The sequence below is a fragment of the Pezoporus occidentalis genome, unplaced genomic scaffold, assembly GCF_034315485.1.
Source record: "Pezoporus occidentalis ecotype Australia unplaced genomic scaffold, CSIRO_AGI_Poc_V1 ctg71, whole genome shotgun sequence".
Lineage (NCBI taxonomy): Eukaryota > Metazoa > Chordata > Aves > Psittaciformes > Psittacidae > Pezoporus > Pezoporus occidentalis.
In genome coordinates, this window is record NW_026916062.1 from 1020023 (window position 1) to 1044073 (window position 24051).

Sequence of the window (24051 nt, forward strand, 5' to 3'; positions counted from 1 at the left end):
TCAAAATCAAGAAAGTTCAAACATTTCCTTAGGCCAACACTGCCTAAAGAATTGATTAAAACCCTGTGAAGCCTGGAAACGGTTCTCATTATATTCCACAAAGCAAACGCGAGGAACGGTCCACATCTCTAAACCACATTCCTTCTGCCCAGTGCCACTTTCAAGCCCCTGCAATTTAGAACAGCAAACAAACCCCGAATCTCATCTGCGGGATGCAATTCTATCAGCAAGAGCCTTTGGAGTGGCTGCAGCCCTTGTGCTGCAAAGCGCCTGACTACAATGCCTTACTGTCTGCACTCCCATGAAACGGGAAGCATTGTAGAGAATCCCAAACGATCCCTTTGTACATCTAAACAAATCAGACATACTGGGGACAACTTTTCTTCTAACTCAAAAGACAAGCAACCAACCCAGCTGGATCTGAAACAAATACCAATAATAGGAAATAAACATTGACATTTCCAACTCTTGCTAAACTTAGCTCTGAAATTCCCTGCCAGGGAGGCTGGGTAAGAAAAAAATTCAGCCCAACAAACCGAACACCACCAAAAAATCCCGTGTCGTGTCTGTCCCATCCCGTTCCCCCCCCCCACCCCCAACCCACTATCAGTTTCATGGGTTTTTTTCATTTTTTTAAGTAAAAGGTGGGAATTCAGTATTTTAATACAACTTCTTGCATTTCAGATTGCAGAGAACAACAGCATCTAAATTTTAAACTCAAACACCAGAAGCAAATATCAAAACCCCACTGCTATGCATAATTTTAAACAGTTCTAGTACTAGAGGGTTTGGGACCTGGAAAAAAAAACCCAACCAAACCCAACAGGTGGTATCAACTTGACAATACTGTTAATAGCAAGGTGACAGAGAGATATTCTCTGAAGTTTAGTTTCGATTCACCGATACAAGCAAACTGATACAACATTGTTTGATGCATGCCAGAAAGATAAACATGAAAATGGAAAACCAAAAATCATTTACCTCTCTCTGAATCCAGTGAAGCATGAAGAAATAGAAAGAGCAAGTTAGAAAGTGCTCACACAGTCAGAGCTCCAGCATAGGATGAGACAGGGTAGCTGAAAGTGCTGTACATTTAATGTTTGCTGTTTGTTGGTAGCATAGTGTATCTAAGCATACCTACACTATTTCCTTTAGATACTTATTTTCCTTGAATCCTGCTGCTCCGAAGTTCATATTTTTGGAAACATGCAATGAAGCCAACAGGCATCAGCTGAACTTCAGAGTGGCAGCACAGACATATCAACAGTGGGAGGTAATCAAGCTTAAAATACCACACGCAAGTCCGGGAAGTAGTATACAGGACGCATAAACAGACACAAGAAAGTGCATGGACTGTCCTTCTTCCAAAATAACATTATTTAAAACAGACACAGATGAAACAAACCAGAACAATTCCTCAGGCTGTGAAAACCTTACACATTGTTTAAACTGAAAGAGTAGAAAGATTGTAATGATTTTGTTTAATGCCTTTTCCAAAAGCTCCCGCCCCAAGGTCACCTGGGCTCCTCTGAAAGTTGTACCCTGAAGAAGTGACAGCCTGGGGAGCAACTTCACACAAGCACTGAGCCAAAGCCAGGATGTACAAAATCACTACATACCTTCATTTCTGAAGCACTTTTGCAACCACAACTTAACCATTATCCCCTCCCCTCCCCACTGAGCTGCTCTGCCCTGCTCCCTACCTGAGCCCCTGCTGCCTGCTTTCTAGGTCACACCAGGCACCATGGAACACCAGCAATGTGAGTTTGCAGGTACACGTGCACTTCTGGAGCCGTCACATGAAAGCACACAGTTTCCCATCACATTACTACAAAGGGTTACCCGTGCTGGGAATGAGGTGGGTTGCTGCCTGCTTCTGCCCAGCCCTCCTTAAAAACAGGACACCACTTTATGCAATGTACAGTGTCTCTACACAGTTAATAATCATTCTCCAGAAGAGAACTGCTTAGTCTTAGTCCTGCTTTCCTGCCCTGCATGCATCTCAAAATTCCCCTCTTTTAAGAAGGTCTCACCTCCAGTGAGCGTGCAAGCAAGGTTCATGCACTGTGCACAAAAATGTGGAACCATATAGCATCCTAGTTTGTGACTGACCCTGAGAAAAAAATAGTGGAGTGGAAAAATCATCTCATCTCAAGTAATACGGGCAGGATTAATGACCAAGCACACTGAAGGGAAGGGATCCAGTTCCCAATAGACATCTCACTTTACCAAGCTTGCAAAGCTTACAGGGATTGATCTGTTGCTTAGTAAGAAATGGCTAGGTAAGTTAAGTCTGGAATAAACATAGGCTTTCTAAGCCAGGTTTTAACTAAACCTGCATATGGTTAGCTGATTCTTCTGTCCAACACTGAAATGTAAGCCATACATGGATGCATATGTACATAGCTAGAGACCTAATTTCTTTCCTATGTTGAGATGAAACCTCTCCTGGTGCAACTTGTACCTGTTGTCCCTTTTAATCTCCATGTGGCTCCTTGTGAAAAACAATAATTCACTGGAACAACCTCTCTAGGGATACGGTAGAGTCCCCATCAAAGGAGGTTTTCAGGAAGTGACTGGAAAGGGTGCTAGACAGGTTCATCTAGCTTTCGTTCCATATGAAGTTGATTCCGGAACTTGGGGCAGTTCAGCCTGGAGAAGAGAAGGCTGCGTGGAGACCTCATAGCAGCCTTCCAGTATCTGAAGGGGGCCTATAGGGATGCTGGAGAGGGACTCTTCATTAGGGACTGTAGTGATAGGACAAGGGGTAACGGGTTAAAACTTAAACAGGGGAAGTTTAGGTTGGATATAAGAAGGAAATTCTTTCCTGTTAGGGTGGTGAGGCACTGGAATGGGTTGCCCAGGGAGGTTGTGAATGCTCCATCCCTGGCAGTGTTCAAGGCCAGGCTGGATGAGGCCTTGGGTGGTATGATCTAGTGTAAGGTGTCCCTGCCCATGGCAGGGGGCTTGGAACTAGATGATCTTAAGGTCCTTTCCAACCCTAACTATTCTATGATTCTATGATAGGCTGGATCAGATGGTCTTCTCATTCTTCCAGCCTGGGCTGTTCAACAAAAGCTGTCAAGTTGGAAAGAAGATCCATATTTAACAAATGTAATGGACATTTCCAATAATTCTACAATGGAAGCGTTAGCTGCATTGTAAAGAAGAAACATGGGCTGCTTTGTTCCACTGCTTTCCATGCAGTGAACTGGGAGTCTCCCTATTTCAATATCCAGTGGTGACCTGGTATGGATCTCCTCAACTGAAACTCCACTCATTCCTTCACTTCAGCTACAGGGGCTTTCGACTGGGCTTTCCAGAACCAACAAATACTTCATCATGCCTATTGCTAGCATTTTATGTATTAGGAGGTTAAAATTAGATCTCAGTATCACAAATACTGGAAGTTTTTCAAGCCTAAATGGCCCTTGGCCCTATATTTCAGTGCCAATTTGACAATCAGAATTGAAAAGTAGGATCACTTTTACTTTCCAGAATGTACAATGTTTCTAAGTAGTATGAGAAGCAAAATAAACATAGTTTTCTTTATGCATTAATCACTGGCTTTATATGAAGTGGACAAACAGAAAAAGCTTTATATTGGAAATATATTCTGGCAATTTAGGTACTGTGTACTGGGAGGTGTGCAGGTGAGCGGAAAGACATGTATTGGATCTAGTAGGTTTTGACCACAGTATAGTTAACTGCAAAACATGACCTGCTGGTTCAAACTCTGAAAGGGAGATCAGTTTATTCTCCTATTGCTATGCAAGATACAATTGTACAGGGCAACCACCGCTGCTGCTGCCAGCACAGACAAAGAAAGGAGCACAGGAGGAAATTCAGGAAGGTCAGAGAAAAATACAAGCAGTTAGGTTGCTGGACTTTGCCTGACAGCAAGGAACCAGTGGGGCTCCGACACCATGAGATGCACGTGAATCAAGGGGGGCTGCATCCTGTTTCTAACCAGTTAATTACAGCTTTCCAATTAGCCCAGTATCTCCTCACAGACTGCTTGTAATTTATGAATAATTTTCACACAAAAGACTATTTGCCTGGACTCATTTCACATTCTGGTAGCTCAGATAACAGTTGGCTGATTTACCTTTAAACTTATATAAATAAATTAAAATCACGTCAAGGCTAAAAAGCAGACAAGGAAAGTTGTAGTTCAAACAGCAGATTTTGCTGATGGCTCCAAGTGCCAGAAATGCTGCAAGAGCAGCTGTGCAAGTGCTTCAGTATGGTGCTCCACATATCCTTTTCCAAGCTGACCGAGTTAAAAGAGGTCAAGCCAGAGCCTGCCAATAACACGGGAAGATAATACCTAGAAAATTGTGTCAGGGCTGCTACACAGGATTTGAGATTAATTTCTGAGGGGAAAAGGCCAAGACCTGCAAGAAAAACAGCCCATGACCTTCCAGCCTGCAGAGGTGTGCGAAGGGAGCCTCTGTGCCAGAGCAAGCCCCGAGGGGACGGGACGTTGCCTGCCCTGGAAGGGGGTGAACAGTCTCCTCCCCCTTTGGTTTTCAATCCACTTTTGGAGGCAGCATATCACAGCACTGCCAAGGGTGCCTGCATCCCTGATCACCTCCACGCTCCCCTCCCTGAGGGCTGTCGCGGCCCCGGGACACAGCAGATGCCAGACAGTTACAGGGAGTAGTGTAACTGATGGGGCACCATCCTCTGTGAGAGGTCTGCACAGTATGTGGCTGTGCTTGAGTATAAGGTAATTTCTCCTCCCAGCCCCACCTTTTGTACATCAGTGACTGATGGAACTTTTTTGGAATTATGGAATTATTATTTTTATTGGTATACAATGCCCACCCCACAAGCTGAAGGGTAATTGAGATTTCACTGGGAGTTGAATAAGCTTAGAGACACAATGCTAACACCCCTGTCCTCCCAAAAACACCTTCCACATGGCACTCATGAAGCCATATCTAGATTTTTACATGTAGGTTTGGGCCTACCAGTACATGGGAGAGAGTGACAAACTAGTGTGAGGGTGCCCAGCTGAGGGCAACCAAGGCTGCAGGAACCATACTTATTCAGCCTGGAAATGAGATATGCCTGTTTAGCCAGGGAATGATAATCTAATTGGTGTCTCTCACTCACTCATGGGAGCTTTAGAAAAGCAGAGCAAACCCAAGTTTCTTTGCCAAGAATGGGTAAGCCCAGAGAGATACTCCAAGAGGCTGTGCAAACTCTGCTCTTGGAGGTTTTAAAACACATCAACCAAAACCAGCCCTGACATAATCCTGAACCCTGCCCACTTTGGGCAGGAGGCTGGTCTAAGGTGACCTGCTGCAGTCCTTCCCAGGCTATTTTTTACCTGTGACTGTACCCTCAATGCACAGGATGGAGATGCGCTGTGCAGTTGGAGGTGCTTACACAGAGGACCAGCTATGGGCCCATATCAGCGTTGGGCAGAGGGAGGCTGGCAGGGACGAAATGACATGCCTGAGAGCCTCAGCTTCTCAAGTCTCCCAGTGGCCATCCATCCCTGTGACCAAGACAGATGTCCTGGGCTCCAAACACTCCAGGGTGGCTACTCTTGTGTCTTCTACTTCAACAGGGGCCATTGTAAGACTATAGTGTTGACAGAGAGCAAACCACACCAACAAACCAGACAGGTTTTGCTCTTGCTGGCGTCTCTGATAGGACAGTTAAAGGTCAAGGTGATGCTCCCATGCTCAGCTACTGTTTTAGTGGGGCACTGCTCTTCACGTGAGCCTGGGAGAGCATTAGGAGTTTACTCCCCTGTACCTGGCAGTTAACTTAAGTCTACAGGCCACGAGTGACCATGTGACCGAGCATGTAGCTAACAGGTTGAAGAGGTTAACACGTCATGCCTCTTCATTCCTGTAGCTTCCCCTGGAGTCTGACTGCAACCTCCCCAGTTGTCTTTTTTGAGCAGACCAGAGAAAATCAGGCTGCCATGTGTCACCTACACCCTGAGCAAATACAGAGGACTGCCCTCCCACCTCCATGGTCTTCAAACACGTTCACATGGGACCATACCCATCAGCAGCCTGTTGACATAGGACCATACAGCAGCAGCCCAGACCATCTCTCTTCCTAAGAGATAATAACCAACTGAAATGTCTTTGCTTTCAATTACTGCAGAGTTTTAATGGAGTAAAATATGTTTTACTTGATTGAGAATAATGATGCATGTCATGAGCCTTTCGTCTTTATTTACAGTTAGAAGTACTCGCCCAAGCATATCCTCAGAGGCACATAAGAGGCCCTACCCTGGTTTTCTAATTTGCAATTATGAAGTCTAGTATCACTTAATGCAGAAAATGTTTATGTAAAATGTATTTACACCTCAACAACAGGAAATTAAAAAATAAAGGAAACAACCTTCATTTCTGTGCCTTTGGAAGCCTCTCTGTTGCTTAGTGAATTATTATGTCCTTCACTTATGTATGCCATTAGAGAAATGTAGTTGCTTTCCCTGAAAGGAAAACAGCTGTGGTTTAGAATTTTTCTAAGGGGTTTATAGCTTTTTAACTTTTTCCTTTTTTAAAAAAACATTCTTTAAGCCTTCTGCCTTCCAGACTATTCCAGCAGACTAGCCTTGGGTTTCTGGGTCCCTACTACCACCAGGATGAAGACTGAGTAATAGCAGAACTAAGGCTTTCTGCAGAAGTCCCCTGTTCACTGTGGACCATATTGTGCCATCAATTTTTAAGCAATTCTCCACTGGCAGCAAAAAGATTTCTGCTTAAAAATTGATGGCTTGATCTAGCCTTCTGTTGCTTATCATATATTATGAAGACTACTATAACCTACTCAGATTCTATTTTTTAACTAAAAATAAAACATGAGGCAGCCTGACATGTTATATGAATCCACATTTTTGAAAGACTGAATTGGGTTCTTCAGACCAGAAACTCTGAAACAGTAAGTCCCCTTGATAGTCCGGGTGCTAGACATCACAGCGGTATCTGACAGGCAAGCTGGTTCCTTGTTATTCCTCAAGTCCTCTCCATAAACAAGCAACTTCAGGTCACCATTTCTTCAGCATTTCTCCCATCTGCACACACTGAATGACAATGACTGAAGACCTGAGATGAAAGAGTGGGTACAGTTACAGCTCCTTGAAGGACATGGACATCCCAGGAACCTCTGTTCCTGAAGTAAGCTAGGGGCATCCTTTATAACCTGCTGCTGGCCTCCTCTCCTTAGGAAATGTCATATTTGGCTTGTTAGGGAAAACAAGCACATTTCTGGAAGCATGGAAAGAACTTTGAACAGCAGGCCACCTTTCCCAAGATCACTAGCCCACCATTTTAGATGGATCAGTTGGTTATGATTGATATTTTTTATTTTAAGAATTATTAAATTCAGCCATAAAGATATTTCCAATTTGGAAACTTCTTAAAACATACAGAGAAGGCATTAAATATCACATCAAAATACAACAGCAAAAGATACCAAACCAGGTACATGCTGGTTATTTTCTAACAGTGGGAAATCAAACTGAATGCATCTTACTGACTTTATATTCCCTCACTTAGAACTGTTAAATGTCAGGTTTTGACCTGGATTAACTTCACCCAGAGAATAAGCTTATCTCAGCCTACCTCAAACTACACTGGAGCAAAGTCTGCACTCTAACACAAAGCTATACGGAGCAGTTGAATCAATACTAGCACTCTAATATTGATTAGAACAGAATTTTGTCCCCAGTAACAGAGTTTTACTACAAAATGCAGCAAACTCCAAACAGCAAACCAGAAAACCTTGCCCAACAGACTACAGCAACTCCTTAATTACCTAAAATACTAATTCACACAGTTTGATCCTCATCTGTATTCTAACTGATCAGTGTTTAAAATATCTTTATAGATAGGGTTATTTACTCATATACATCCACTGTTGCAGAAGGGAAAACTAACCAGTAATTTAAAAAAAATTAATAATAATAATAAAAAAATCTAACTGGTACTACATAAGGAACCCCCACTACCTCTCCCCTCCTCTAACTCCTTATGAAAATAAATAACCCAATTTTTACTAAGAAATGCTCCAGGGCTAAACAATACCCTTTTCCTCACTCACAAGTTGTTATAATTACATTAATTGCAAGGCAACAGCTACAAAGACCTAATTAAGGCCATAGTTTTAAGAGATTAAACACTTCATATAAAACTCAGCAACGTTTGCTATCCTTTCAGAAAGAAAAATTTCTGCACAGAGCAGGGAGAGCAATGAGGTTCCATAACATGAGAGAAACTTACGAGTGAAGATGCTGAGTTTAAAGACAAAGATGAATGTCACTCTTCCCTCCTCCCTGCACCCAGAGTAATGAGGATTCGAAGCTATATATCAATTAACAAATCAATGACATTTCTCCTGCTGCAAAAACTTTATGAATACAGATAGGATTAAGCAAGCACAGAGATCTCAAGGCAATATATTACATTTAAATCATGAAGTTTCCTCTTCTGTCAAAAAAGCCATTAAGTATTTCACTTCAACTAAGTATATTTTTACATGCATGTATATTCCCCCCCCACCCCAGTGCAATACTTCTGTCTTTAAACCTATTTACTTCTTTTGGAGCTCTGCAATGATTTCAGATTGCACAATCTCCATTGTCAATTATGGGCTGAAAGAAGAAAGCCCAGACTGGCTAGCTAGAAGTTAGCTGGGAATTACACATAAATAACTATACAGGTGCTGTACATTTGGGGGAAAACACAGGGTTTCTTCTCTTCACTAATGAGGCTTCTACTATTCTTACCTACAGCATCTTTTTATCCATTAATACAGCATTACCAGTAAAAACAAATTATGATCATCCTCTGTAGAACCATGCTGGTCAATATGCAGCCAGTAACCACAGCCAGTTTAAGAACATGTAATTCTGTGCTGAACATAGTCCCCTAGACCTATTAATCATCAGGATCCATTAGTTATCTTACTGCTCAAATGAACAACATCAGAAGGGATAAAAGAGAGGGAAAACGGCATCACATACTCACCGCTCAGCACACAGTCCAGCATTTCTATTACAGTGCTCTCCTGAAGGTTGTTAAGTGTCAGCTTTGGAGAAAAGAAATCCGACTTGCCTTTGTCACACTAGGAGCTGTAATTTGCCTTTGTCACACTACGAGCTGTAATTTGCCTTGCAGGCATCCACACAGAAGCGTTAGACTAATGAACCATAGCTTTGAAAATACAGCTCGATACAAAGGCTGTTCCTAACGTGAGACTGCTGTCTGGGGTGGGCGGCTGACCGTTTTCTCTTGTCACTTTTTCAAGTTTCTTACCTTTTTGTTGCAGCAAACACGAATTTAATGCCAAGCACGTCATACACAAGCACCCAACTCAATGCTCTGCCTAGCCCCCCGTCTCCGTTAGCATGTAACTAGGCACCAGATGATGCAAAGTACGCTTGATGCAGCCGTGTAGTTGCACTTCAACAACGGGGGCGGAAAAGCCCCCGAGAACAGCAGCTCATTCATTTTGCATTGAGTTGAAGCACATCATGCCAGCTCCCACTCTCCTCACGGACTGTGCACGCCTCAGCCGTGAGACACTGGGTGCTGCTCCCTCTCTGGAAGGCACCGCTCCATCAGGGGTGTGTCTTCTCCTCCCTTCCCATGGCTTTCACGACGTGCCCGCTTCCCGCGCTCTGACCTGCGGAAGAGGCCCCTCTCCTCCTCCCCCACGTTTAACAAACCTCTGCTGCCACGCGTTGTGTTCCTAGCCTGTAAACCCCCCAGCTAATCTGCTGTGACAGAAACGATCTTTGGGGAAAGCTGAAGAGCGCAGGGAGTCTTCCCCTCCCAGCTTTCCAAAGCCAGCGCAAAGCTTTCACAGCATGACTCTGAATGCAACAGTGAAAGCAAGTCTCTCTAAAAGGCAGCAAAGATTTACAGACAAATAAAAAAATTCAGACAGAAGTGCAACTGCCTTTACTTCAGTGAAATTACACCTGCTTATGCTACAAGTGAGATTTATCCTTGAGCTGTAAAAAGAAACATACCAAATCATTCGACTTGCCAGGACTGGCACATGCAATAACAGTAAATCTAATTTAGAGATGTTGCTGGTAAACACAATGCTCCTGGAGCTCTGCTTTTTATTTGGCAAAACTCCCCATCAAACGTACTCAATGAACAATAAAGAGCTGCTTCCCCAGGGGCTCTGCTCAGAAAGTGGCAGGGTTTAAATCCCTACCCGAGGCATTCAGCTTGCACAGCTACCTGTGGCACTGCACATCACTCCTCCCGGATGCAGGGGAGGACTTGGGAGGAGGTAAATTCCAAACAAGGAACAACTGCAATGGTGTGAGGACATGGGTCACCACCCTACACATCACTCTTCTCCATCCAAGGGATCAGACCTTTCCCTCCTCAGGGAAAATGAGCCAACATGGCAAATGCCTACCAACCAGCCTCTTTAAACTAGTCGAGCTCAACACAAGTGAAAGCAGAGCAGGGAACGTGACTATGGATATCTACACGAGCAGGTTTCAGAGGGTGAAAAGCAGTAAAGGATAGTTTTCTGGCAGTCACTTCTTCCACCCACACAGATTCACTGGGAGCAGGATGTTTGTTCACCACCTAAATATACCTTGAGAATCTAGTGAGGTTCCTTCCTTTCTTCCTTCCCTCCTATGTATCATCAATAGGGCTTGGCAGGACCAGTTATGCCCAAGCAACAACCTGTGCCATCCTGAAAGCTTTCTGCTGATTTCCACAGGAGTAACAGGTTGGAATTTCATAAACAAATCTGTTGATGCTGCCTAAGAAGAAACAGATCCAACTCTTCCTCTATTGGATGTGCTGGACGCCCAGTGCTAACAAGAATTCAAATCCATGTGATAGTTTTTGCACTGAAGCAAACAAGTAAATTCTCAAAAGCCTTGACATAAATGTGGAACTCACTTGTGGGGAAAGAAAGAGACATTTTTATGGACAAGCAAAATTGCACCTGAAAATGGTTAAATGCAACAGAACGTACGTGCACTACATTTTTAATCCAGGTTCCATTATGCATTTAACATAACTGATTTACATTTGTAAATGAAGGCAGAATTAACCTGATATCTATGGCAGCTACCCTATTTCTTTGCTGTTCTCCGCTTTTACTCTCAACACGTAGCATTCAACAGGATATGGTAGCCTTCCAGCTGGCCAAACAACAGCACTTGTGAGAACAATGCCAGACTGACTTAAAAGGCTTCTAAGGATAGAAGCCAGACTTTGCCATTTTGATAGGCTGGAACAGTCTGTGGGAGAGAACCACTCTTCTCTGAACATTCTTCAGTATAAGAAAAGAGATTCAGCAGAATTTTGGAATCCTGTAAAAATGAGTGTAATTAAAACTACATCCCAGTCTTGAAATTCTTAGCTGGCTATCCAGAAAATGAACTGGAACTGAATTCTAATCCTGTGTGGTTTTCATATTTTGGTATGTGATAGATGCGATACTTACTGCCTATGCACCTTTCAGTAACGGTATGACTGGATACAAACATGCTGCCTTTGTTGCTGAGAAATAACTTGTCCTGATGTCAGCATTTCAGCTTCCCTTTCCTTTGCCTCGCACTTCTAGCTCCTCTGAATTTGTTGCTCCTAGCTGCTGACTGTGAAAAGGGCAACAGATTCACCTCTGCCACCAGCAACAGGAAAATCTCCCAGGGCTTGGCCAGCAGGCATTTTCTGAAAATGAAAAACAGTTTGGGGCCAATGTCTTCCCATTTGTGCACATACAAATTTGCTTACTAGTTACAACTGTGCTTTCTGGTTTTTGTTTTGGCAAAACTTAGCTTTACTAAACCTCCATCCCACCCAAAAATGTGAATTCAAACATGAATTTAAAATTCTAGGTATAGGCTTTTGGGGGGTGGTGGTGTCTCATTTCTCATCCCTTACAGTTTACTTGGCCAAATATATGTAACCTAAAAATGAAAGGGGAAACCCACACAGAAATCTTCTTTCATGAACTGTGTTTTAAAGAATTAGATCAATAACTTATTTGAGAGCAGTCGTGGAAGCTGCAGCATCTGGCTGACAGGCTCTTCCCAGCAACAACTGCTACCATAAACCTTGTGAAAGAATTTCCAAACACTGCGCTGAGTCTCATTTCCCACTGCCAGGCAGAGCTGTGAGCTTACACCCATATTACTAGGCAGGAAGGACCTCTGTATTGCAGTTTACCTACAGGCTGATAAAGAAATGAGCTTACAGAAGGTAATGAGTCAAATTTACGTTGACAAAAACATCACAAGCAGCCAGCCCTGGCAAGGTGAAAACTGCCCAGGAGAGCTCTCGGCGATCTAAGAAATCCAACTCCTGCACTGCCAAAAGTGCCACATTCAAGGCAGTAGGGGTGCTTTGGCGCATGCCTCGTGTATTAATGCAATACACATTGTTCAAGCCTCTCCCATCTATCACGTGCTGCCCTCTCATGGGGCCCCAGCTGGGCTGTATGTCCTGAAGCTGCTGTGTTCCTCACCAGAGATAAAGTTCAGCCAAGCTCATCACCAGGGAGTGGATATTTAACACCCTCAGGAATCTGGGCAGATCTCCACTCACTCAGCAGTGATGATGTGCCCAATTCTCTGGTTAAACTGCCAATGAACAGCAGGGCATTCGAGTAAATGAAATTAGCTTATACTCTAGGCACAGGGGTAGGACCATGTTCTCCCAAAATTGATCAAATATTCCTACTGCATGGCCAGAAGCTATTTATCTCAGGGCAAAATCCTGAGTATCCTGTCACACAGCTCTAGTAATACCAGCAGAGCTGTGGCTGGACTGAAGAAACAAAAACACTGACAGTGGCTGATATCCTCATATTCAACCTGAGCATGTGCCAGAACTGGATCCAAGGGTTTCACATACAGAAAATTTGAAGAAGAAAAGAAAATGAGTTTATGAGTAAGGAACCTGGCTTCAGGTTGCTGTTTATTTAAATTTGAACAAAAGGAAAATTATGTTATATTAACAAATCTATGTTGTAAGGCCAAGAGTGCATTTTTGAAGGTGGAGAGGTAGTTAGCCCTAGCAGCTGCACTCACACTTGCAGACCTGTAGTCCTACACTTGAAATGAAAACAGAAGCAGGTTTGCGTCCCAGCTCCTTTACCTGCAGCACTCGGAGCTCCCCTTGTGCCCTACCCAGAGAGACAAACATTCCCCCAGCTTTTCTGGCCTTTTGCTATTCTGAGACATCCATTCTGTTTCTGTAGCAAAACATTCTGACATTTCCAGGAAACAAAAACCCCTTCCATTGTTGTGATCACCTATTTTCATCACAAATTACAAAGCAGAAACAGGAATGCCAAAAATCTTCTGATTTATCTGAGATTTCTTATTATCTTTGAGAAAAGAAGGAAGAAGGTGAAAGATGAGTGAGAAAACACTTAATAAAATTTAAATCCTGGATTCAGACAGGTATAAGAGAATCTTTCACAAAACCAGTTTCCAGCATCCACGGACAGATGGAGGAAGTCTGAAATACCACCTTGAATCCTAAAGGCTCAAAAGTGATGAATATACCATTTATGAATGCCTGGGTCAGAAATATCCTAGAAGAGCTTTGTTTCTTTGTTAAACTAAGGCCCTTGAAGTCACATATGTAATTTATAAACGAATAGAGGGCAAAAGCCATTAATCAGTTTGCTTTGTCTAATTCACCTTATCATGTTCCTGATGGCAGCTGAGCAAAAGCAGAGATGAAAAGCAATTTTCCTCATAAAATACACGACTGCCCTCCCAAAAGAAAAAAAAAATTTCCTTAGTGCATCTTTTTTTTTTGTTGGGAGTAGGTACTTTTTATCTTAAATGTGTAACTACATTGTTGGAGATGTACAGGTAAAGTTTATTCCATGAAAAGGAACAGCCAGAAAATAAACTTCTTACTGAAGAAAGACTGATGATACACAACTACAAAGCAAAAACCATTCAATACATCCTAAGCAAACTGAACTACATCTGTGATCAGCTTGCCAAAAGGACCTTAACTACTATGAGACTGCCTGAAATTGCAGAAGACAGGCCATAGGAACCCATCTGAGGTTCTTAAAAATTATTCTTTAAGTAATCTACAGTAATCTACTTTGACAAGTACAGCATCATTGCAAACACTGCTACATGTAACAGATATCCCAGATCCCAGGCAAGCTCACTGTCACAGGTTCCTCTCTGAAGTGGAAAATTCACTTACTTCATTGATGTTAAGCGTAAGATCAGCAGGACAGCAGGTCAAATACTGAAGCTGGCCACCTTGCAGACTTCAAACTCTTTCAGACCCTTCTAAGATTCATAGTTAGCTCTTTACTTTTGCACCTGCTGTTTTGTTCTTCTACAGGAACCCAAGCCCTGCTAAAGAACATTTACACCATCCTGACGCTCTCAGAGGTATTACTATCATTTTGCTGAGCAGTATCCGGTTTTCCACATCTGTAAGTTACGGACTAACCCAGCTCATGCTGAAGTTAATAAAAAACTTTCCATCAATTATAACTGGAATTTGGTCATACGCAGGAGGCACCATGTGTACACCCAGCCAGCTTAGAAACTACTGAAGGTGGGGAGAGAAGAACTCCAAGAAGTAAAATACTGAAATTTTAGAGACATTAATGTTTGATGCGTGATTCAAATTATAAATTTAAATTATTTTTATGGAATTAAGATGAAGAGCATTTATGTGAAGCAGATCATCATAAGAGATATTATCCACACAGCTTTTTCAATGTCATTAAGCACAATTTTATTCTCAAAAAAATACAGATGTTCATGTAACACAGTTTCTAAATAGAAAAACAAGTCAGTAAAAACAATCCCTAAATGTTTAAGACACTTGAATTATCTGTTGAAAAAAACCTTTTAGTTTGCTCATATTCGTGTTTAGGTTTCTGCTAATCAATCTGCACCAATCAAAAAGACTTCAGCAGGTGATCTACTTCCTTTGACAGAGGACAAATTGTGCCAAATACCACTGACTAAGGCCCTTTTCCCTGGTGGAGTCAATGAAAGTAAAGAGGCCAACATACTATCCTCAGAATTAAAAGCCTGAAGTGAAAAGGCCTACTACATACAAGTAATGGGTAAGACAGTAGATGATATACATAAAGATGTACCACATATAATATTTGAATTGCAATCAGCTAGTAGCAAACATGGAAAAGCATCCCAAGGCAGATGCGATGTGTAAATAATTGAAGTGGTAAGTTGACAGCAAGAGCATCTTCTTACACTTTAGAGGCACATTCCAAATGATTATACCAGTGTAGTTCAGTAAAGTTAAGGAATGTCCTTAAAGAATCAGGACAAAATTTGGACCTTCTTTTACTATAGCATATACCAAATTCCAGAAGACCTTCCGTGGTCTACAAATACATAGTTATGTCTCAAGTTCTCTTGATATCAGGAGTGTAACACTGAAGCAAACATGAAAAGTGCGTTCATGTAAGTGGATATAAATATTTACATAGTAAAGGCATATATAGAATCATCATACCTCCCTCTAACCTGCAGGCAGAGTACAGGCATCAGCTGTTTGGACAGGAAGAAGAGCTAGAGACACATAATTTTCTGGGTGTATTTTTGCTTTTTGCTTTTTTAAATTGGAAAGCTGTTAATGTCCCACATTTTATTAAGTAAAATTATATAGAACTGAATGAAACCTTTTTCACTGCACAGTGAAGTTTCTCCTCTGAATTACTTTTTCAGAAATTATTTGCCCACTATAGTGATAATTTTTAGGAAGTCAAATTTTTTCCTACAATAGAAAACAATAAGCTTAGTAAATACATGTCTTACAAGAGGTTGACCTTTACAAGTAAGCCACCACACAAGAGAAAAGTCTGCTGCTGCTCATATAAACATACATCAAGGTAACGAAGAGCTGTATGGAACATCTCAGCCAACATGGTGGCTTGTAAGCATTGTCAGTACAATTTTTCTTAAAACATTGCGCTTTTCTTCAGTGGCCTATGCTCCCTGTGGCTCCTCCTCAGGTTTTTCATATGCCCACCTTATTAGTAACTGAACAGCATCAGTATACATTAAACTAGCAAAGTGAAATCACTAGTGGGCTAATTTGGTTTTCTTTCATCTGCTACAGAGAGCTTATGCTGGATAAGGTCTTGAGATAAGGATGAAAGAATACAGTAAAGTTTTGTATTTTTTTTTTAAGAAAAATGTTACTGAATTGACATCATTGGACAGCCTTGAGAAGGCTGTCAAAACGTAATTCTCTTGTGAAATTTCATTCCACAGGTGGGTCCTTCTATACACATCTGAGAGATGTGAAACTAAGAGTCTAACTTCAGTGCTGCTGAAGATGAAGGTGGTGAAAGCCAGGCACCTTCAATCAACCCCGACTGATCTAGGAGGAGGATGCTGTTTTTTGTTAGCATAGCCTCCACTGAAAGGAAACAACAGATTGTGCATGCACCCACGTGCATGACCAAGCAAAGTAAATAAGGTAAGTTAAAACCACCTCTGATCGTCCCTTAAGACCAAGGCTTGTAACTGAGTGTTGAAAACCAAGAGAGCCGGGGAGAGCCTGGGAGGGACGTGTTCTCTATTCGCAGCTACAGAGCTGGAGAGCAGCAGCTTTTTACATCACTTTCATCGCTGTTTTGCCACTGAGTTAAAGCAGCAGTTAAATATAGCAATACAGCCTGGATGTAGCATCTGCTTAATTAACATACAGTGAAAGGAATAATACAAGAAGATATCAGATTCCCACCCCAAACCAGCAGGCAGTAGTTCTCCTGAGCCACAGATACTTTCACAGGCATCTCAGGCTGATCTCCAAGGACCTGTGCAATATCCACTTAAGCTGACCAGATTACCCTAGTTATATCCTTAAGTGTTTGAGTTAATGGCTGGGATCATAGGGAATATATGGAAATTTTCTAGCACAGATTTGTAGAAAGTCTTTAAGCCAGGGACTCAGTCAACATGTCGTATTTTTATTAATTAAGACGTGACTACATCACAGTGGTTATTTGTAGTCCAGGTTTAGACACACCATTTCTTGTAACTGAAAGATTTACAGTCAAACAATTCCAAGTGCTATTTAAAAAAAGCCTTCCTCCCAGGAGAAACACAAGATGACCCTGCCCCTCTGCTCTTGTGAGACCTCACTTGGAGTATTTCAAGTGCAGTTCTGGTGTCCTCAACATAAGAAGGACATGGAACTGTTGGAACAAGTCCAGAGGAGGGCCACGAGGATGATCAGGGGACTGGAGCACCTCCTGTATGAAGACAGGCTGAGAAAGTTGGGGCTGGGCAGCCTGGAGAAGAGAAGGCTGCGTGGAGACCTCATAGCAGCCTTCCAGTATCTGAAGGGGCCTATAGGGATGCTGGGGAGGGACTCTTCATTAGGGGCTGTAGTGACAGGACAAGGGGTAACCGGTTAAAACTTAAACAGGGGAAGTTTAGGTTGGATATAAGGAGGAAGTTCTTTACTGTAAGGGTGGTGAGGCACTGGAATGGGTTGCCCAGGGAAGTTGTGAATGCTCCATCCCTGGCGGTGTTCAAGGCCAGGTTGGACAGGGCCTTGGGTGACATGGTTTAGTGTGAGGTGTCCCTGCCCATGGCAGGGGGGTTGGAACTTGATGATCTTAAGGTCCTTTCCAACCCTATCTATTCTATGATTCTATACAATTCCCAAATTATGCAATATTTCCCATTATTACCTGAAGGTAAATATAGAATAGTAAAGACATTCTACAATAAAATACTTAAACAGGATTCTGTTTAAGGTGACTAAGCATTCATTGCCACACTCAAGCTGCTAGTGGAGCAACTGACACATTTTAAATGGTTAGTTGGTTGTTTTTCCCAATACGGAGGGAAGCCTCATGCCATTTTCCCCACTTCTTTACAAGCAAATGCCTCAGCACTACCCTGAGCTCTCCTTCATGGGGTTCTCTGTTCCTGTCCCACTATCTCACAGAAATCCTTACAATTCTTCTCTTCTGTGTTTGCCCAACTCCCTTGCTCCATGAGACTTCTCCACACTCATGCTAATCTACTGCTGCTACACTTTTCAGCTGCTGTTTCTGCATTTAAGCTTCTTGAAAGTGACCAAATATCTATGGCCAAAATTCTCCCTAAGCATATCCTTTTTTCTCAGCTGCTCTCAAAGGGTGAATCCACTGTTCATGAACACCTGAGCTGCTCACAAGCCCCATCGGTAACACAGAAAAATCCCTCACTGTCTCTTGTAATCATTTTCCATCTCATTAGTGGCATTAAGCAGAAGGATAGAGGGGTGTTGCCCTGACACAGTTGAAGCCACTACTGATAAAGAACCATTCACTGGTGCAAAACTGTGTGTGCTCATTTCAAGTTAATACAGGCCTATTTCAATGCAACTTCAGTCTACCGTGTCTTTCATGTTAAGTCCTGAAACTAAAACGAGTCAGTTTCATTAATCAAAGTATGAATGCACACACACAGCTTTTTGCGCCCACTTAACCACATTTGCTTGAAAACACATTAATTCTCTGAGCTTGACTGGATTTCCCCTTTAACAGCTGTACTGTTTCATTACCCCCTCCTAGAACGTGCTGCACTTGCAAACAATAATGTCACACCTTATGGATATAAATGGAAGTTTTGTGTAATCACCTAAACTATTTCTTACTGAGAAGGAAAATGCTACCAAAACATACAGAAAAGTATATTCAGAGGAAGCTGGCTTAGGGAAAAGGAGAAAACAAAAGATTACTCTAAAAAAGACAGCTAAGAGTATGGGTCAGGAAAGCCAGCAAAATCCTTTTCCTCCAGTCCTATGCCCCATTTACGTGATTCCTCACAGCGTGTTTTGTCTTTATTCCAAGGTTACGGGAACCAAAGGGAATAGGCAATATTGATTAATGGTGTCTCAGAGTTGGAAGAGTTCAGCTGGAATTGCACATTCTTTGGAGGGTGTTATCTTTTCAGAAGAGCAGGTGCAAAAACCATCTCAGCTTTAAATTCTTTTATTTCTTACTTTTCTTGACCATGTCTCTTTAATGCAGGAAGGAAAGTTTATTATTCATTATCTTGCACAGCCTGATACGCTTCTTTCATGGAATCAGAGAAAGACTCAATCTCAGAGCACATTCAATCATCACCTCAAAGGGAAGGCAATCCAGAGAGACCTTAAGCACCTCCCCGACTGATGCAGCTATAAGCCACACTGCATCGCTGAAGCCTGATGTTGTGTTGCTTGTACACAAAATATTTTCTGAAAAGAGGAATGATAAATTACAGATACAACAGGATATCCCAACTACAAAACCTGAATTTATTGCCCATACTTCTCTTAGCTTGTCTAATTAACTGTATCCCTTCTAATATCTCATGTCCATGTAACAGACATGTACTGGAGCTCCAGCCAGGTAACATCTGTAAGAACACAATCTCAACTAGGAAATACAAGCATAACCCAGGAGACAGGCACTTGACCTGCAGCACAGCTGCCAGACTCCCCACTCACCCCATTTTTGTCCTCTAATAAACCAGTTCTTACTCAGATATGTGCCTACCACTCTAAACTTGACACACACCCAGAGCTAAGAAGAAAACATTTAACCTGATGTAGCACTGTTGCTCAAATGAAAATTTCTAATTCTGGGTGTCTAGAGAAAGGTTCCTAAATCTGCATTTAGACATTTGATTTTAAAAGACAATGAATATACAGAGATCCTCCTGAAGTCAGTGGACAGTGCAGATATTACCTTTGAAACCAGGCCATTTTTATTTAGCTGTTGAAACAAGATCTTAGCAAAACAGTATCTTACTTTCAGTTCCCCAAATTCTGATGAATCTGAGCCACCACTTTATACCATTTCCTCCTCATTTTCCACAGATTTGTCCCATTTTCTCACATTACCCCAGAAGTTCTCTCAGCTTTCACCTTAACATCTCCTGAAATAACAAAGCTCAGGTGATTTCTGTTTTGCTGTTAGGACTTTCTTCTCTGCCAGCCGTACAAGATTATGTCCACCTGACTTGGGGTGTCTATTCATTTAGCTGTCTGCTCTCCCTTTTAGAGGCGGCTTGAGCCTCATCTTTGGTGCATGCATTGTCCTACTTTTCTTTAATCCAGTTGTTCTCTCTGCCTTTCTTCCCTTTTTGATTCCCAGCCCCATTTTGTTCCCTGATGTCTAGGCAGCAGAAAAACAGCAGCAGTTCAAAGCAGGAAAATGGACATCCACAGAGATAAACAGATCCCCTCCACCACCACCTGGCAAAAAGGCCATTATCACGGCAGAGGAGGAAGCACAATCCTTTCACACTGTGTAGTCAGAGAGCCTCATAATCAGAAAACTCCAATATCAGGGAATCTGCCTCTCCACTACTTAAAAAAACCCAACAACAACCACGCTTCCTCCTAAGCCTACCAGGGAAACATACAGGCTATACAGAGAAAACAAAGCTGCACTATGTGGCAGATGAATAAAGACACATGCTACATGTTTCGTCCAACATGTCACATGCCCACAACATCTAGTAACCAGTTCCATATTCAGCCCCATCAAAGCTATCTCCTGAACCCACACACAGCTCTCCTGGTCAGCTAGCCACTGAAATTTTCAGCTAGAATATACTGTTGTTGTATGGAGACACCAGCAGAGAAGAAATAATGCCCTTTTAGGCAATTAAAGTCCTGTAGAGTAGGTTTTAAAAGCTGAGGCAGGCTTTGAATTGGTGGAAGAGCAATGAAGATTAAGCAGCATTGAGGGAAATGTGCTAACAGAAACTCTTTTGCAAAATTGATGAGCCATTGCCTTTTCTCTCTTCCTTGTTAGTGAGCTGCTCAGAAAGCAAAGGGCATGCACCACCAGTGGAGAAGGGGAGACAAAATCTAACATGAGGAATGATTAATGTACAGTCCTGCAACTCACAAGAGAAAAGAACAACCCTTTTATAGCTTCAGTAGGCTCTATTTTACAATGTAATTTTAAAGCCCAGAAAAAAACATGTCGTGGATGGCTTGTTAGAGAAGCAAACACAGCACTGACAATTGTTTGCTAATACATCTGTGATACCACCAACCCTCCAAGTGACAATGACCCTACTGATCTCGAAATCAAACTATTTAAACAAGTGTGAGGGCTTTTCTTATTTACATATAATACTAAATGAATTGTCTTGGCTCTGTTTTCAGTACAGCAAGAGAAGGCAACTCTACAGAGTATAGTGGCTTTTACTTTTAAAAATCACACAGTATCACAAGAAATCAAGTCTGTCAAACAGTCGGACAGATGCAGTATATTTATTTTCTTTTAATGCCCATATATATGTATCAAACATAGGAGCTCAGAGTCTACATATGGATGTACTCATATATACATGCAAAGCCACCAATTTGTGGGAACATGCTTTCGTTCGCGATCTTATGAGGGTGCTTCTTAAAAGTCAAACATGTTCTACTGACTGATTAATTGAAACCAAGGGATGCTACCTTTCAAAACACAGAATCACCACACAGCCTAAGCCAACAAAACAATGAAGCCTTTACTTATCACAGAACTGTAGAGGTCAGGATAACAGTGCAACGTATGTAGAGAGTGATTACAACCTCCCAGAGGATGTTTCTGCCTGAGGTGAGTTAGTAGACACATCCTCAGATTAAACTTTCATCAGCAGATGTCTGTATTTCATCAATCTTTCATTACGGCATAGCTTAGAAAATCATTTGGTCAGGTGTCATTAGAAAACCTCTTCATCTTCCAAAGCAAAAGCTACCCAAATAAATTGCTATAAGCAAAACAGAGTTAAAAAGGAGGGCCTGCAGATTGTGATGGGGTTTTGTTAACTCAAAATAGAGGAAAATACACATTTCTACAATATTTTAAAATTGATACACTGCCTTTCACAACAAATCCAATTACTATACAATCTCTCCGGTCAGAAGATGCAGCTAATCAACAAAATCTATGTGCAACAACTTCTGGTAGAGCTTCATCCCAGAAACTGTGATTTCATCAGCTTCCTGGACAATTAATCCGTCCAAGCAACAATGTGATCCCCTCACTTTTCTCTGACGATGACAAACTCATGGAAAGCTGCTTTTGTAATCAGTGAGTGGCTCTGGTGTTTCTCACCTCAGGACCAATACGTAATCTTACCAGGATGAGCCCAAGGACTGCATGCTAACGTATACATGAAAAGGGATGCCATACAATTTCCAGCTTAACAATATGGTTTTCTCAGCTTGGGTTCTGCAGTCACCATGTTTTTTTTTCTTGTGCATTAGTACTTCTTCAGCAAATAGCTACATTGTTTATGCTACCCTTCAAAGCATGTTTCCTATACCGAACCTCTCTATGCCCAAAACACATGGTACATCTGGATTACTCAATAATAAATTCGTTCTTTCTGCGTGTCTTTTGTATCTCCTGTTATTTATCATCACATCCAGTCTGAGTTCAGTTACAAATAATGGCTAACTCTTTTCCTAATCTTTCTTTTATTTTTTTTAATGGGTCAATAAAGTTAAATTTCAAAAAGAGTGGGCTCCAGCCCTGACATACTAGACACAAAATTTCTGTAGAAGCACTTATGAAAATACTTGAGAAGGGCTAAGAACAGGAAAGCTCTGAAGTCAAACTTATGATAAAAAAGTAGATTTTGGTAGAAGTGGCTAAGAATATTACTGTGCCAGCAAATGAAATATTAAGGCTGGTACTGATTGTGTGCTTATATACAATAAACTATTTCTTGCTGTTATTTACATTGACCAATCAAGACAAGTCATGTTCTCTAGCAACAACAAGAAATGTTCACTTTCAACACAGAAAGTCCAGCTCCCTATTCTGATGGTAGAAAGATGAGAAAAGGTCAGTTCATTTGCTCTGCCAGGTTCTCTGTATTGTATCACACAAAAAAACAAAACAAAACCAAAAACCACCTATTTTCAGGAAAACAGTAGAGGAAGCTTCTAGCTTTTACAATCAAAAGGAAGAGACTGGGTTTGTTTGGGGCTGGTTGGTTTGTTTTTAAACTTGGAACTGTACTTCTCCCACATGCTCCATAACTTTTTTTTTTTTTTCCTTAATAGAGACATGAGTTTCTGCAGAAGTGTCAACAGAACTGGAATTCATCTTTGGTTCCCAGATATGGCATGAAAATGGGAAAGAGTGGGATCAGAGATGCTATTTCCTGGTACATAGCTTTAGGTAAATGTTGTGGGATCCCATGGCAGATCCATAGGTCAGAGCAGAGAGAATGAATGACTTGTGCACACACAACCTTTCCCACCAACTCCTGTCCTACTGACAGGGCTTATATTCCTCTAGGAGAGTCTGCTATTGCCTCCCACCCCCCCAGATACATTTCACCAAAAGCTTACAACATTCTTGGTGCCACATGATTGCAAAAAGCACATTTCTCAAACTCTAATGTCCCCTTTCAATATGGATATTTCTATGACCAGTTCTGTCTTTAGAAGCAGAAAGTACCCAGGCTGGAGACATGTGACTCACATACTTTATAAACAAAATAATGGAATGATTTTATTTTCTAAAGAAATGTAAATATTGAAAAAAAGAACTATAAATACTCCAAAACAATTAGCAAAGAGCAAAGCTGACTTCCTTTATCTTGTAAAGCTGCATCACATTTAGGTGCCCTTAGGATGCCCTATTTCCTAACCAAAACAAGAAGGGAAATGTGCAGTGCACTCATTTTCCAAGGCAAACAAAGCACTGTAAGGGTTTATTCATAAGAAGTTAAAACCTTTTTACTTCCCACCATTTCAAATTGGATTTGTCCCTTTCAGATCTCCCAAAAATCTGCACCAATGGAGGGGAAATACAGTAAAAAAAAAAAGAAAACAAAATGAACCATCAGTCATTTATAGAAGTAAAAATATTGAAAGATGGAATTAGGCCACCATTCCTTTTGGAAATTTGGCCAGAGATAATCAGAAACTTAGCAGGGGTGTGACTGTGTGTGTGTGCGAGAGAGACTAAAGAAGTGTCAGAAAATCTTTTACTGGGAAAGATTTTTCAGGTCTGAAATGGCATTTCCCATCAAAAGTCAGGGACAAAAAAAAACCCCAGACC

At 41.6% G+C, this 24051-nt stretch overlaps 1 protein-coding gene across 13 annotated transcripts in view; it reads right to left on the bottom strand.

Annotated features, from left to right (window-relative positions):
* The window catches only part of APBB2 (amyloid beta precursor protein binding family B member 2), a 199298-nt gene that overhangs the window by 16111 nt on the left and 159136 nt on the right, over positions 1-24051 (bottom strand). The window contains exon 1 of one of the 13 annotated variants that reach the window (XM_062642465.1): positions 9291-9541. The exons of 10 other annotated variants lie outside the window; for them this stretch is intronic. The gene's annotated coding sequence lies outside the window, so the exon portion shown is untranslated. Of the gene's footprint in view, positions 1-981; positions 1222-9002; positions 9027-9290; positions 9542-24051 lie in introns of those variants that run through there. 2 more of the 13 variants (XM_062642468.1, XM_062642467.1) reach the window with 2 other exon arrangements.